Below are 14,777 nucleotides of genomic sequence, written 5' to 3'. Positions count from 1 at the left end.
ATGAAATTAATCTTCATTAAACACTGTGAGCATCAACACATACTGGATGTCTGTGTCAGACTCACACAGTGTCAATCCCTTCATGTTATGTTTTTTTTGCTTGTTTCTGGGAACCCCCTCGGGACCAAATGCACATACACTCTCACACACATGCATACAAACACACCACGTGCCTCCTGATACACATGAGAATGTATAACTTGTGTATGTATTCTTGTTTGGCTGCAGACACTGGTGTTTGTCATTCAGACCTGCCAACGTGCTGCTTATCTGCAGCGTTCTAGCCTGTAGCCATCTGTGTCACAAAGAATAAGTCACCCGTGCCTCTGCACACATCCCATCGGGATGAAGAGCGCCACGGCATGAATTAATAAGCCTCTAATGTGAGGCTCACACAAGCTCCTCTGCACCAGTTGCCTACCGCACTGCGGTGGCGTCATCAGCGGGATTCGCCGTTCTCACAAAAGTCTCACGAAAACGTCACTCCACGAATTGCATTTTTGATTTTCTCCCAATTTTTGTGTTGTAATGAGTGAAAGTGGGGGCGGCGGGGGGGGGGGGGGGGGGGGGTGGGGGGATCCTAAGGTGAGTTTGGCCAAGGCCTTGCCGTCGAAGTAAACAGACCGCGCCAAAACAGGCTTTATGGTGGTGTTTCCCCCCCCCCCACGGGTTGTGTAGTGACCACGCTCAGACATGGCCCTGCAGCTGCAGTGGATGCAGGTAATGAGGTGTATGGATGCAGGCTTCTCCCAGCTTTACTAGGAGCATCTTCACTTTTTCTTTTTTTTTTGGCTTGTTTTGTATTCTGACAGGAAACCTCTCTGTGTACAGTGGTCTGTGCCCCCAATCCCCAAGAGGCAAAGCCCAGAAAAATCTGCCAGTATACGTACAAATACTAGAGGTGCTAGAAATGAATGATGGACAGCCAAGTCCCAGAAATGTAATAGCTTACTCTATTATTTTTGACAAATATGAAGACTGAGAAGTAGCCGCAGGCATATTGTTACCTAAGACAATGATAATCCTGACGATCATCATCACCATTATTATTATTAAGTTGCCGTTTCTATGCTGTTTCTTATTAAGTGGAAGCACATGTGTGCCAATGCAGTGTAACAAAAATAGCAGGGCTTATAATACGCTACATTGGTGTAAAATGAAGATACAGTATAATGTAGCACATGTAAAAAAATTGGTTCACATTTAATAAGCAAGCAATTTAAGAGAGTTTTGGTTAAAAACAAGCTGCAGAACATTTAATGCTGAGGGGCAATTCATGGGTTATTAAGAAAGAATCATATGGGTTATTAGAGAGATGCAGGAAACAAGTAAATTGGATGCATTAAACGATGTGTAGGCAGAACCAGGATTTGTCTGTCTGTTTTGTTGGCTTTTAAGTACATTTCAGTTTATTGAGCATTCAGCTTTTCCCACTCACGGGGAGATAAAGCTGAAAAAACATCCTCACTAGTCCACTTCCAACTTGGAGTCAAACCAGATACTTCCGAAAATAATTTTTTTTCTGTTACAGCAACACTTCAGCTTTATGCAAGATACTTCAGTCCACTGGAAGAACTGGACTCTACAGACTGGCCTGCTATCTACTGCTGTCTGCTGTAGCTTTCTCCAGTAGAACTGAGGAACTGCACAAGGGCTTTGGCCATTACCACCATGTCAAACACACTGTCTCACTAATGCATTTTTTTAAATTATTAATCTCTTCATCTCTGTCCTCTAACTCATTTACTCCTACTAGTTAGCCTTCCAAAAAGTGTGAGTGTGTGCTGTCTGAGACACTGGCAGGAAGAGTCTCAGACAGGGGACGTCGTAACCCTTCACCCTTCAACCTCTTTCAAATAATTTCACCGCATTAAGAGAAGCGGGTCAGGTCACCTTTTATTTTCACAACTGTGTCTCTTTGTTTCCTGACAAGTTCCATAATCCTCTTATGATCTTCATAATTCAGTTTCTTTACCAAACACTTCTCCTCTTCTTTTTTGTCTTGAGAAGGCTTTGGAGAGCTAAAGGATGCTGCATGACTGCAGAAAGATGTGCCACCACCTCCCCCTGTGGCCGTGGGTGTAGTCATCCGTGAACACTGCATTCTAGTTGAAAGAGGGATGCTCCAAACCCAATCAGAGTGCCATGACTTATTTAAAGCTAACATGTTTATGAGTAACTGGAGGTATAAATCCTCCAATACAAACGCCCTCGGGAGGTTCTAAACTAGGCTTTATTAGCGCCAACTCTTAAGAGTGATTTCATGCCTAGCCAATTATTCCCAGCACCCCAGCCAGGAACCATTTAAGAGAAGAAGACCGCGAGGACTTAATGACACAGTTAAAGGACTCTCTGCGGGCCGGTTTATTCGAACCAGGAGACAGTTTCGCCATGAGTGAAAACAATTGAACTAATACAAGCCTATCGGCTTCAATTTCCATGAGAAGAAAGCTGGCAAAGCGGAGAGCCAAGCTGTGCTAACTCTGTCAGACAATGGCACAATTAGGGGCCCGAGCTGCGCTCACTGGGTGTGTGAGAGGTACACGTTTTTCCTCCATGTCCTCTTTGTTTCCACAGAAAAGACCTTATTCATTACCATTCGTTTGAAACACAGACAGACTGTGTCTAGAGAGGAGGAATCAAGGGCCTACAAAATAACTGATATTCTACCTTTTTCGTGTTTACAAAGCTTATTAAGAGTTGGTAAATAACTGCTGTTTGTGAAGAAGTCATCAGTACATATTCTCTGAATACTGTGCCTAAGGCTGTTATATACCCGACTTAATGGTAAAAATAGAGCTGAAATAGAAACAGTTTTATATTTTTAATAATTGATGAGGTGGTTTCAGCAACCATCACAGTGAACACTGTGGCTGTTAACCACAAATGTGTTAACAACCACAGTTTTCACAGTGACACAGTTTGGCTGTGGATCAACTCCTGGGGCCTAAATGTAGGAGTCCAATAAAAATCATCCAATCTTAATTATATTTTAATGCTCCTTGTTTTAATGAGTATTTACTGTGTGCTTCATGCATGAATTTGTCTCCTGTGTTTTTTTTCAGTAATTAAAATTTCCCCAGTTATTCACATACAGGACTCTCTCTCACTGTTCAAAAAAGCATGAAGAAAGACACGTCAGCAATACAACGCTAGCACCAGTCTGACCACTCATGTCAGACAGAGATGGACAATGGGAAGGTGGCTGAACTACAGAAATAGCAGGGGTGTTGGTTTGAATCAATCCACGTAGACCAAACAGAGGCATGAGAAGTAAAAAGAAACAGCCAGGTGGCTACAGTGCACATTATGGAAATGATGGACGGTTTTGTATGTCCCAGAGTTCTGTTGTGTATTTTAAAACCTCTGTGCAGACTAACAGCAAAGCAACAGCAGTACTTGTAGTAATACCCACAGTCACATCCCGAGGTGGTGATATGACTCACCAATTTCAAAACTCATGCGGCACGTCAAGCCTGACTCCAATGATTATGCAGCTGCTGACTCATATACTGTGATGGGTACCCTCGTAGTAAACTTTAAATTTTTTAAATTTAAATAGTAAATTTTTTTTGTTTCAGGCCTTAACCTGAATTGCATCAGTATATATTCAAAGGTAGAAATGCATAACATATTGAAAAGTAAGTCACTCTAAAATAGGCATAATCTAATCTAATATCTGATGTAATGTCATTATACTGTAATTCAAATTGTATTACATTAATATAGATATAGGGTTCTAGAATAACTATATGGAATTTTTTTGTTTACAAAGTGCCATGGGTAGATGCACTTTTTCATTCCTTGTGGGACAGTGAGTGCTTCACTAGTGACCACTCGTCATGGAGATTTCAGTATGTATAGGCATCATAATTCAATGGGCTGTCCGCAGTGATCACATTATCTTCTGTTTTAAGACACGCTTCAAGTGGGCTTCACAGTGGCAGTGCCTGTCACATTGTTTTTTCATGTTTGTGTTTCATAAACCTGAGTAGCATGCTGAAAACCTGTCTATTTTAGTCTCATTGTCAGCTTGTGCCAATTGTACAGGAAGACATCTGTTTGTGGTAAATATACTCTCTCCATCTGAGTTCCAGGTTGTGAAATTGTTGCTTTCTGCTTGCCAAGCAATGCACCTCAGCATGATCTGGTATGAGACATAAAATGAGGGATACTTACAAGAACAGACTGGCCACAGACATAGACAACTGTATGTCTCGTTTTGATAGAGACCATTGATTTCAAAACATTGATAGAGACCATTAATTCCAATAAAATGTATGTATTCATGTAAAGAAATCCATGTGAACAACCGCTATATTTCCTAAACATTATTCCATAAGTCTTGTTATTATGTCTCTAAAGTATTGGTGCTACTTTAATGTTTGAAAGGTGCTATAAAATATACATCAAAATTCAAGTCAAGACAATGATAAAATTACTTGACGTCATATTAAAAGCATACAAATGAGTGCACTCAAATGTGTGTGCGCATGTGAATATTTTTAAATTGGTTATGCCGTATTTCCTGTATTTTTTACATTTACTTAACAATAACCCAATCAAGCAAAGTGTGCCACCTCTCACGGAACGGCCTGCTTTTCTCAGCTTTAATGGCAGAGCGATTATGAATGGCAAATGGTTTTCTAATGGGAGAAATTGCACTTCTTGCAAACATGGTGTCCAAAGAGGTATAATGGTCACCAAAATGAATGAGTATGATGTAATAAAATACATCCCACATGCACAGGCATACATTACTGTTGAGTCTGTCAGAAATAGATTCCTACCCTGTCCGGTTTAAAAGAAATCAGGCACTCTGTCACTAACCTCTCTAAGGTTAATGTTATTGTTACTCCTCAGTCATGTCAGAATGAAAAATAAATGATCTCAGTCATACAATGTACATAATATATTAAAACAGACAGACCCATATGGTGAGTGGCATAAAGATATTACACATTGTGGCATGCATAACCGTGCCACGCGTAAGTGGTCGTAGTCGTGACACTGAACGTTGTCACTGAACAAAGCCCAATATTTCAACACCTGGAAAGAACTTTACATTAATGGAGTGCACTGGTAACCAATATTCTGAAGGGGCTCGACATCCCATCACCCCCCTCAAGGGACACAAGTGCAGGTAATGTGCTTTGGCCTAACTATGTAGTCCAAGACACGCATTTTACATACTGTAGTAATGCAAACAAGAATGGAAAGGCAAAACTTTTACATGCAAATGAAAATGCGTGGCAGCTGGGTGAGACAGGCAGTGGAAGATCCTTGTTATAAATATAATATCCTCATTATATTTTATAATCCTGGTGATAAAAAGCTACTCTTTAAAGCAGGGAGGTGCCATGACAGCTTCATGCACAGACATTGGTCCTGAGACTGAGACATGTGTACCATTTTTCTGTAAGTACACAATTAAAATAACTTTTAATCAAATTTTAATCAATCCACGTACCATTTTACGGACTCCACTGTGTGATACGTTACGTTATGTGAAGCTGTCAGAGACACCACTGAATTATTTACCTGTACTAAATTTCTATTTGAGTATTTTCTTAAACTGCAGTGAAGTCCTTGGACCCTTCATAGGCTCCTATTATAATGCATATAATGCTTATCCAATATACTGAAAGTGTTTTTACCTGCTTCAATGCCCATTTCAGCAACAGATCTCAGCACTGGCAAAATTCAGAACAGCGAAGAGAAAGTTGGCAGGTCGATGAGAAGACCCGACAATGAGGGCTGGAGAGCAATCCTTCTCTTTTTTCCCCCTCCTCGTTCAGGGACACATCATCAATAATAAAATGAAGCACCAGTTGTTGTATGTCAGTGAACGAAAACACATTAATTACAAAGACAGCCGTAGCACATGGGATAGATCAATCAAGTCATGGGCGCTGTCAAGGTGTCATTGTCAGAAGACGGTGGACAGCCACAGCACATAAAGCAGAAGTTACAGCTGGCCCGGGCGCCGCACTCGCTGCAAATGTTTGTCATCGCTTACAATTGGTCGGTGGTATGGCGGTGGCTGGCTATTAACTTCCCTCGTGGGGGCCTGTGTTCCCACTGAGTTGACCAACAGCGCAAACTCTTCAAAGTGAAAGGAAACCTTTATATACCTCTTTAATGAGCAAACAGTGCAACTCAGTGAGGTTTGTTTTTTTTTTTAAATCTATGAACTAGCAGGAAATAAGCTGTTGCTGAATATGGATGACCCAGCTTTTCGGGCTTTTACAGAACTGGCATCTTGTCAAACAAATATTTGGCTCCTGTTTTCCTGTCTCCTTGACGATGCCTCCTCTGTGAAACAGATTCAAAATGAGTTTTTAACTCGGGTGCCCAAAGGCATGACTCATATAGCATTGTTCATCATATTTTGACCCGCACAATGCCTCATCAGCTCCCAAACCATTTTACTGAGGCTCTGACACTGTCACCATCATTTCATCCACCTCATGAACAGAGCTCCGAAGGTAAAGGTACCTTCATTCACACAGAAGTGCAGAGATTTACATGTCCCTCATTACAATGAACTAAATAAATTATTCATTTTTAATTAGGGATGCACCAAATCCAGGATTCAAGTTTTGGAGCAGGAAGAGTTATCTTCTTTCCCAAGGGGTTTCGATTTTAGTTTAGAATTCTTTGGACTTGGAGCCAAGGCCAAATCTCATATCACTACCCCAATCCAAGCCCATGTGCTGCAATGACCAGTGGCAGGTCATCTCTGGTGGTTTTCCGTAAGAGTGAATTCTGTCAGTTGTTCAATGGGGAGAAAAAAACAATCCAGAGGGAAAAATGACATGTACTTCACGCAAAATAGGATTCATGCAAAGTAGGATTGAAAAAGCAGTGCTTGAATACTACTGCAGCTGAGGCACCTGCTATCTCATCCCCTGCAGAGCATTATAACATTTACACTGCCTGTGGATTTCAAAAAAAAAATGGCCGACAGCTGCGGCAATTATTTCATTGACTCTGCCTCGGAAATGCCGCACAGCTCTCAGACACAGAATGTAATTGTAGCTCAAGCAACAATACTGATCTTTGCAAGTTGATGTCTGCAGTGGAAACTGGACAAATTTATGCTGCCATTGGCAGGATGATGGTAAAAGTTATGCAGATGTACTTTATTGTGAAGGATGTTGGATTCACACACAGGAGTAATATCCCATCTCGACATTTTTATTTCTTTTACAGAATAATATTTGACATGTACAATGCAGTTAGAGAGGTGTCACCTACCCCCAACTTCTGAAATGTTTTGTTTGTAATGTGTGTATTTTAAACTGTTAAATGTATTTAATGGAAGAACTCTTGTCTTAAATCATACAGTCTGACAATAGCTGATCTGCTTCAATCAACTGCATTTCAAACAGCTTAATTGTCTGTAATTGTTATGATAATTGTTTGTTAGTAACCAGCAATTAGTTAACAAGCCACACCGACTTCACCTAAGGACATTACACAGATTTTCATCAACTTGGGTTGCCACCTTTAAAACTGCAATTGAGGGCATATGCTGTACATTTCTAAAACAATTATGTGTCCCCTTTATGTCTAAAAAATGAACCAAGGTGTCCATATTTTCCATAATTAGCAATATGCTTTCATAACACTAGCACACAGTGATTTGGCTGAAACTTAAGAAAAAAGAATTCGGCACATTCCTAATTAAATTTAATTGGATACCTTTGAATATAAACAGACTCCGCTTGGTGCTGTTTCTATTTGTGTGTTACCATATCTTCCCCGACAGGCGAAGTCAATTTTCAATATCCAACAAGCAGAAAAGGTATAATCAACTCATCACGTACGCCGAAATGACAAAGTAAGGACCTGGATCGCTTGATTTGAAGGGAGCCCATACACAACAAAATCAATCTCACAGTTGTTTAGCATCAGGAAATGAATTCCAAGGAAACAACTTTAGCAAGTGCAGAGCAAACGGGCATAGCCTGACGTCAATAGCTCCTCTGCCAGGATATATAACTCCAATTGAATCAAATTTTTTGCAGATGTGGATTTCACAAAATCTTATTCACAGTCTACCCTGTTACAGTAGCTGAAATAATTTCTGCAAAGTCTCACAAAAGCAAAGAGCCAAGTGGCAGTACTGAAAAAGATATTTTTTTACTTTGAGGTCACTAACTACCAAAACCCCAAGAGAACAGAAAGAGTCAATAAAGCTCTCATCTGAGCAAATTCCATCAAACCCGCTGTCGGAGGAGACTTTAATGAGGCACTATAAAATGTGTCATAATATTTCTTCGCACCATCCCTCAATGCTTGTCTTTAGAAGTCACATTGACTTGTGCGCCCAGCAAGGCTCCAGAATGGCTCGGGAAGAGGCGCAACATCTGCCGGGTGTATCCGTCCCGAGTCCCCCCCCCCCTCGTATCACTCCACCATTCTCTCTACAGAAAGTAGGGCCTCCCTGCTGATGTCACATCCTGACACGTTACTGCGGGGCCATTGTGTTCTTTGCCAGCCTTTCATCACCAACATGACAAAAACATAATCACATGAGGATTCAGCCTTGGGGGAGGTTGATCCCTTGGTCATTTGTACTATGAAATGTAAATATATATGCTTTTGAATCAGATAGCCTGAACCGAGAATCCAAAGATAACAAAAGAAAGCTACACAAGTTACTTTGAGTTACTTTAAGTCTACAGTTGATGGCTGCTGGTGACACATAGGGCAGGGAGCCACAAAGAAGAAGAACAAGTGGAAGAAGAGGAGGAGGAGGAAATAACAAAGAAGATCAAGTGTGCAGGTCTTTATTTAAGAAGCAACCAAGGTGAGCACCGTTCCAACACCCCAAGGTCATATTTAATTCTTCCTGCAGCCACCAGGTTCTCAGTGGCGGTGTGGAGAGGAAATCCTTCACAGCTAATTGAGGCCCCAGATTGGCTGGCAGCGCCGGTGAGGGCCTTCTTATTGCCTTGGAGGAGGATTTAATTGCCGTCCATATGCAGAAGCTTGGCTGGGGGGGTTGGGGGAGGGTGTTGGGGGGGGCTCTCCTGCAGTTCTGCAGTCTTTATTATCCAGGGCGTGCTGTGCGTCTCCTCACCTTCATCGGAGCCCGAGCGTCACAGCCGGGCCGGGCCCCGGGCCAACTCTGCCACACAGCAGAGTCCGTCACATGCCCCTGTCATCCGCAGCGGAAAGGGACAGCGGGACGGGTCATGCGTAGCGGTCGGATCTCACAGCACATTCGCGATCGCCTTCTGAAGACGCACGGAGTGTGTTTTGTAAGAGGGCGGAAGGACCCCCTGTGAAAACAAGCGCGGTTCCTTTCTCCTGGCTGCGGCCACATAGACATCCCCGACTGGCATTTGTTCTGGCGTTCAGCTCCTTATGTGCTTTAAGACGCTTCAGCTCCTGTATGGATGAGCTACATTGGACCACAAGCCGTCCAACACATTGATCTGATCATGCTCAGATCTGTCAACATGAGAGAGGGAAGATGAAACAGGTGAGCGCCGTTTCTGCGCAGGTGCCAGACCCTGGGCCATGGCATCAGAAATAACGTCTCTGAACACAGAGGGATCGACCATCTTTGATCAGGCATATGGCTGGTCAGAGGTGAAATTTGCTGCTAAGCTTAAAATGACTGTGATTCCTCTGATTCCACCAGATCTGTCCAACTGGGGATGTGACATGGATTAGTAATTAATTATTGTGTACAAAACAGAAAACATGGTGTTTCTGGTCCCCTCCTATCTGTCCAGGTTATTTGCCAGAAAGTGAATGAAATACAGTGAAACACATATAAAAGTGTGTTTTCCCAGAGGTGGACACCCCGGCTTCAGAAAAGTAAAAATCCTACCATGTATTTGTTCTAGCCATCCACTAAACAAGGTGATTTCACTAACTAGCTCCTCTCCCTGGCTGAAGAGTTGTGCTAATTAAATTCAGCCGGTGTATTGCACGGGTGGAACAAACTCATGGCAGGACTTTTACTTTCTGAAGCCGGGGGTCCACCTCTGGTACTTTTCCCCCATGGGAATATGTGTGTAACGAACACAGACAATAGAAAGAGCTAACTATTAAACACTCTTCTGTCTTATTGTTAAACCCTAACTCAGAAAACATTTTCAGAACATCTAGTCTGTTTGAAATTATCTTACCACTGTTATAAAATGATACATCCCATACAGCAGACATGTATTCCTTGGCCTGTGCTTTCCAGGCATATTTACCACAACTGGCTAGATTGATAACAATTAACATTTGTGCTGAGATGCCACGTAGCGGCTATACGCATACAACAAGGCCAACTGGGAGGAAGGGAGAGCGACGCACAGCATTCTGGGAGGGGATGCATGACATCACATCAACTGCTGCAGATGGCTGGTTTCCACTGCTAAACAACATAAGTATGGAACTTATTCACTGCATATCTAAATTATTTATGGAGAAACTATAGACATACTGTATATGTGAAATGATGCGTGTCAAGAAAACTGACAGAGAGGGGGGTGATGTATTGGTAAGAAGTCCTTGGCAGCAGTGCCTATTTTAAATCTACAAGAACAAAGAAATTCTATACACGTGCAACCACGAGCGCATATGTTTGAATGCATGCATCAATGCATATACTGTATGTGGTGATGGTGTTGAATGAGGCATCATTTTTACTTTGATGTGCTGGATTCTCTACATTTATTCAATAATATCTTCCTCCAGCAAAGTGCTATACCTCTCACGGAAGGACCTGCATTTCTCAGTTTTCATGGCAGTGCAATTATGAATGGTAGATGGCTCTGTAATAGGAGAAAGTGCTTCTCTTGCTGATCAGGTTTACAAAAACCACACATTCTTTGTACTCTGTTTTATGCTGATGCCAGGATACAACTAGATTAAATTAAAGTAATGGAACTTCATACAGATAAAAACTTTTATAATTGTTCTGAAAAGCCACATTTGCCAACTGCTTTCCAGTAAAGATCAAAATAACAATCAACCTCTCATAGTAAAAATATATGAATTACATTTGTGGATAGATCTGTATCGATTTTCTGGAGCCAAGCATCTCTGAGCCCTCATAAAACTAATATATTATCTAATATTATCTATTATCTAACTATGTGACTAAAACTAAAACATGGATGATTCTTTCTTTCTTTAATTTCTCTTGTATTTTAATCATTACTGAAAACTAGCACAAATGGGGAAATGAATCTTTCCCCATTAGAGCAATCAAGACGGGAGAGAGGAGGCATTATGAGAGAAAATGCTTTCCCTTGTGAGAACATTTCTTGTGTGCTTTGCAAATATGCTTAAATTAGTCATTGAAGTGCCATCAAGAAATGTATTCACTTCATTACCACAGGAAGTGTGTGTGTCTGAGAACTTAGCCTTTTGATGAGTTGAATTTCATATTTCATTTAACAGGCCCTGCATCATCTGTTTCTGCAAAGTTAAATCAATAATCCCCTGAATAAAAAAGCATGGTTGAGGCATGTTGCAACATTAGAAACACTTTGGGCTATTAACACCTTAATTAAAGACAGCATTGCCTCGGCATCTGGTCGTCTAAAAAGTCTCGCTGCGGAAGCCCCGCTTGTGGAACGGAAGCCAGCCTGCTTTTCTCCCTGTGAAACAGAACACTCCCGGAAAGCCACTGAAAGCGCTCATTAAAACCGCTATATTGGTACCGCTCGGGGCCCCACAAATTCTCACAGTGGCATGGTTATGAGCACCACAGGCCACCTTAAGGGGCCACTGTGAATGCAGGCGGTGGAGGGGGGGCGGGGTGGTATTGGGGGGGTGTAGTGACCCGCCGTTTTTCATTAGACGAGGCAGTCTGTCGAGAACTCCCTATTTCGTCCGGTCCCCTGCTCTGCCCCCTGTGCAGTAAATTACTGACCAACAGAACTAAACTGACAGTCATCCCCAAATTCCCATCTTGTAATGATGCTGTTATCCCAAATAAGACTTACGGAACATACCGAAAATGCTAATTTTTTGTTGTTCCTGCAGCCGTGATAATGTGGTGGCAGTTACGCACTGATGAGTGGACTGATGTCATAGAACTGATATGTGTAAAGGCGCTCTGTGTTGATTGGCTGCTGTACGGGATGCCGTAGTGAGCTAAATTTGATTGATGTGGTGACGTAAGTAAAACGTTAGGTCTAACCTGCGTGTGCAGCAACGCTCGGTTGAGTTCTGTTGCGCAAATCCATATCACAGTTCAATGCCTGTATATGCCCATATATGCATTCTTCAGTCCTACACAAATATGAGCATGTTTTGCTAACCAATTTGCAATCCTCACTGTACCTTGAATTGCAGGCCTTGAGGACCCCAGTCCATTTTGTTACATTTTTTATGTGTTTTAAGCAGGCCACTGATGTATTGAGGTGTAGTCTTTATGACAACCTGTGGGACGCGTGGAGCTTATTCTTCTCAATTAATGTATACAATCCTTGCATGCTGGCATGTGCTTAATAAAACATTAAAATAAGAGAATATTTTGCATTAGGGCTCCTTTTCGGGAGCTGTTGATGTCATGTTCTTTTTCAGTCAAAAGCAGTCAAAGCAGGAGTATTCGATTTGGATCGAACCTTTTGTCCTCTGCGGACCTCCTTGACAAAACCGCATCATCAAAACCACCCCGCCTCAGATAGGCAGACAGGCAAGACTGTCTATTCTAATTCAGCATCAGGGAGGCGGGTTACAGGATGAGCCTGAACTTCCCAAACTTTCCTGCTTAATTAGCAGAAAGCCTTAATGCGCAGGTAAATCTGCAAGGCCCGAGAAAACCTTGGGGCGACCTGCGCGCGGAACGGCGTGACAGCCAAGTCAGGAGATTCTGCGCCGACAGGACATAATTAATATGGACAATCCTATAGCATTCACGTCCTTGCTTCACTAAGCCCTGCCTAGAGACAGGCGTAAGGTAGCAGACAGCATGAAGTAGCAAAACAAATAAAGGGCCAACGCTCTGCCCTGGCTGCACCCAAATCTGGCTCTCTGTCATTAGCATTAGCACCATTACTTTCCCCATTTTTCATTTCTCACCCTGTTCCTGGGTGCTCCAGCACAATGCATGATGATGTATATTGTTATGAGCCCTGCCAACCAGAGCCACCAGAGTTTGTACAGGGCTGAGGGAAACTGATGAGAACAAACAGTTACATCCCAGCAGGTCTTTGAGGGACAAACAGAAACACTTGTCCAGGCTATTCTCACCTCAGATCAGAACAGCACAGTCAGTCATTTGTTACTTGGTTTGGGTGTGGGTGTGTGTGTCTGTGTGTGTGGGAGTAGGGGTGGTGGTAACATCTTGTCACCCTTTTTTCCCTTAAAAAACAAAACGAACACAGTTCTGTTAAAAATGGGGGCACATTTGTCAGTGGAACTCAGGCCAAACAAATCTGCATCACATTTAAACTGTATAACACAGCACCTACCATGACATGACACCTTTGCTTGCTATATACCCTAAACACCCCCCCTCCCTTACACTGGTTGTTCAGATCCCATAACTTTCATGTCCGTTATGTTGCAGTACAAGATGACATTGCTCATTTTTGGCACCATTTCACCACTGTGATGAAAGGTCATTTTGAGTCATATATAACTGAAAAACTTAAAAACTCTAGCATGGATATGCTGAAATTATGGTGGCCTGTTTATGGCCCATGTCAAGAGGAGAAATGTTCTCTTTATCTCTGGAAAAGCTGCAATCACCAACAGAAGGAAATAACACAAACAACTGTGCTGTAGACAACGAAAGAGAATTGTTCTCTATTTGAGCTGAGCAAGAGCTACATAATTCAGCGATGAAGGCCCATAACCTATATAGTAAACCTATACAATCACCCTCTTGTAAATTAAGGAAGACCTTGAGCTCCACACCTAAGGGTCTTGTTCCCTGCCAGCAACGGTGACAGTGCGCGAAAATGTCTGGCGTTTCTCTGGCCTCTTTCAGCAGGGAGCTGTCCAAGGTGTGACAAAGAAAAATGGACCCGCAATCCCCACCAGAGGACAAGTTCACTTAGGACTTGTGAATTTGGAAAACAACTTTATTGGACATTTACATGATGGGCAGCAGTGTGGTGTGGTGGTAATGAGCAGGGCTTGTAACCCAAAGCAATGGCCAGCTTAATTCCCAGGCGAGCCACTGCTGTTGTACTCTTGAGGTGCCTAACCCAAATTGATTAAAAAAATATCCGGCTGTTTAAATGAGTAAGGGGTAAGTCTCTCTGGGTGAGAGTGTGTAGAAAGCAATATTATTTTTTGTTTTTACTGTAAAAATATACATGCATATTTAATGTATACAGCCCTTTTTTCTGTACCTGTAGTCTCTAAGTCAATAGCCAAGAAAGCCTTTATGTTTAAAGCTCCCTCTGATTGGAATAATCTACCCATTAATATTAGGGCTATATCATCTTTCAACTTGTTCAAAAAAGCCCTGTCTTCTTATTATAGGATCAGTTGTACATGTCCATTTTAACACCTCTATAATGTTTAATTATGTTATAATTATGTTTTATAACTTTATTACTTAATGCTATCACTATCACTAATACCTGTCTATAATCTATACACGAATGATCCATTTTTATGCCCTGTCTGGAGTATGATCCCATGATTTTGTATGTCTCACCTGATATTTATTGTTTTTTTTTGTTTGTTTGTTTTTTTCTGTCACATTTGGTATTGCCTAATCATCTTGTTATTTTGTTTTGTTGAGTGTTTTGTCTAATTGTGTCTATACTGTATTATTGTCATTTAGGACCCCCTCG

Source organism: Megalops cyprinoides, chromosome 3, assembly GCF_013368585.1.
Source record: "Megalops cyprinoides isolate fMegCyp1 chromosome 3, fMegCyp1.pri, whole genome shotgun sequence".
Lineage (NCBI taxonomy): Eukaryota > Metazoa > Chordata > Actinopteri > Elopiformes > Megalopidae > Megalops > Megalops cyprinoides.
The sequence above is the reverse complement of the archived record's forward strand: the minus strand, read 5'-3'. Positions refer to the sequence as shown.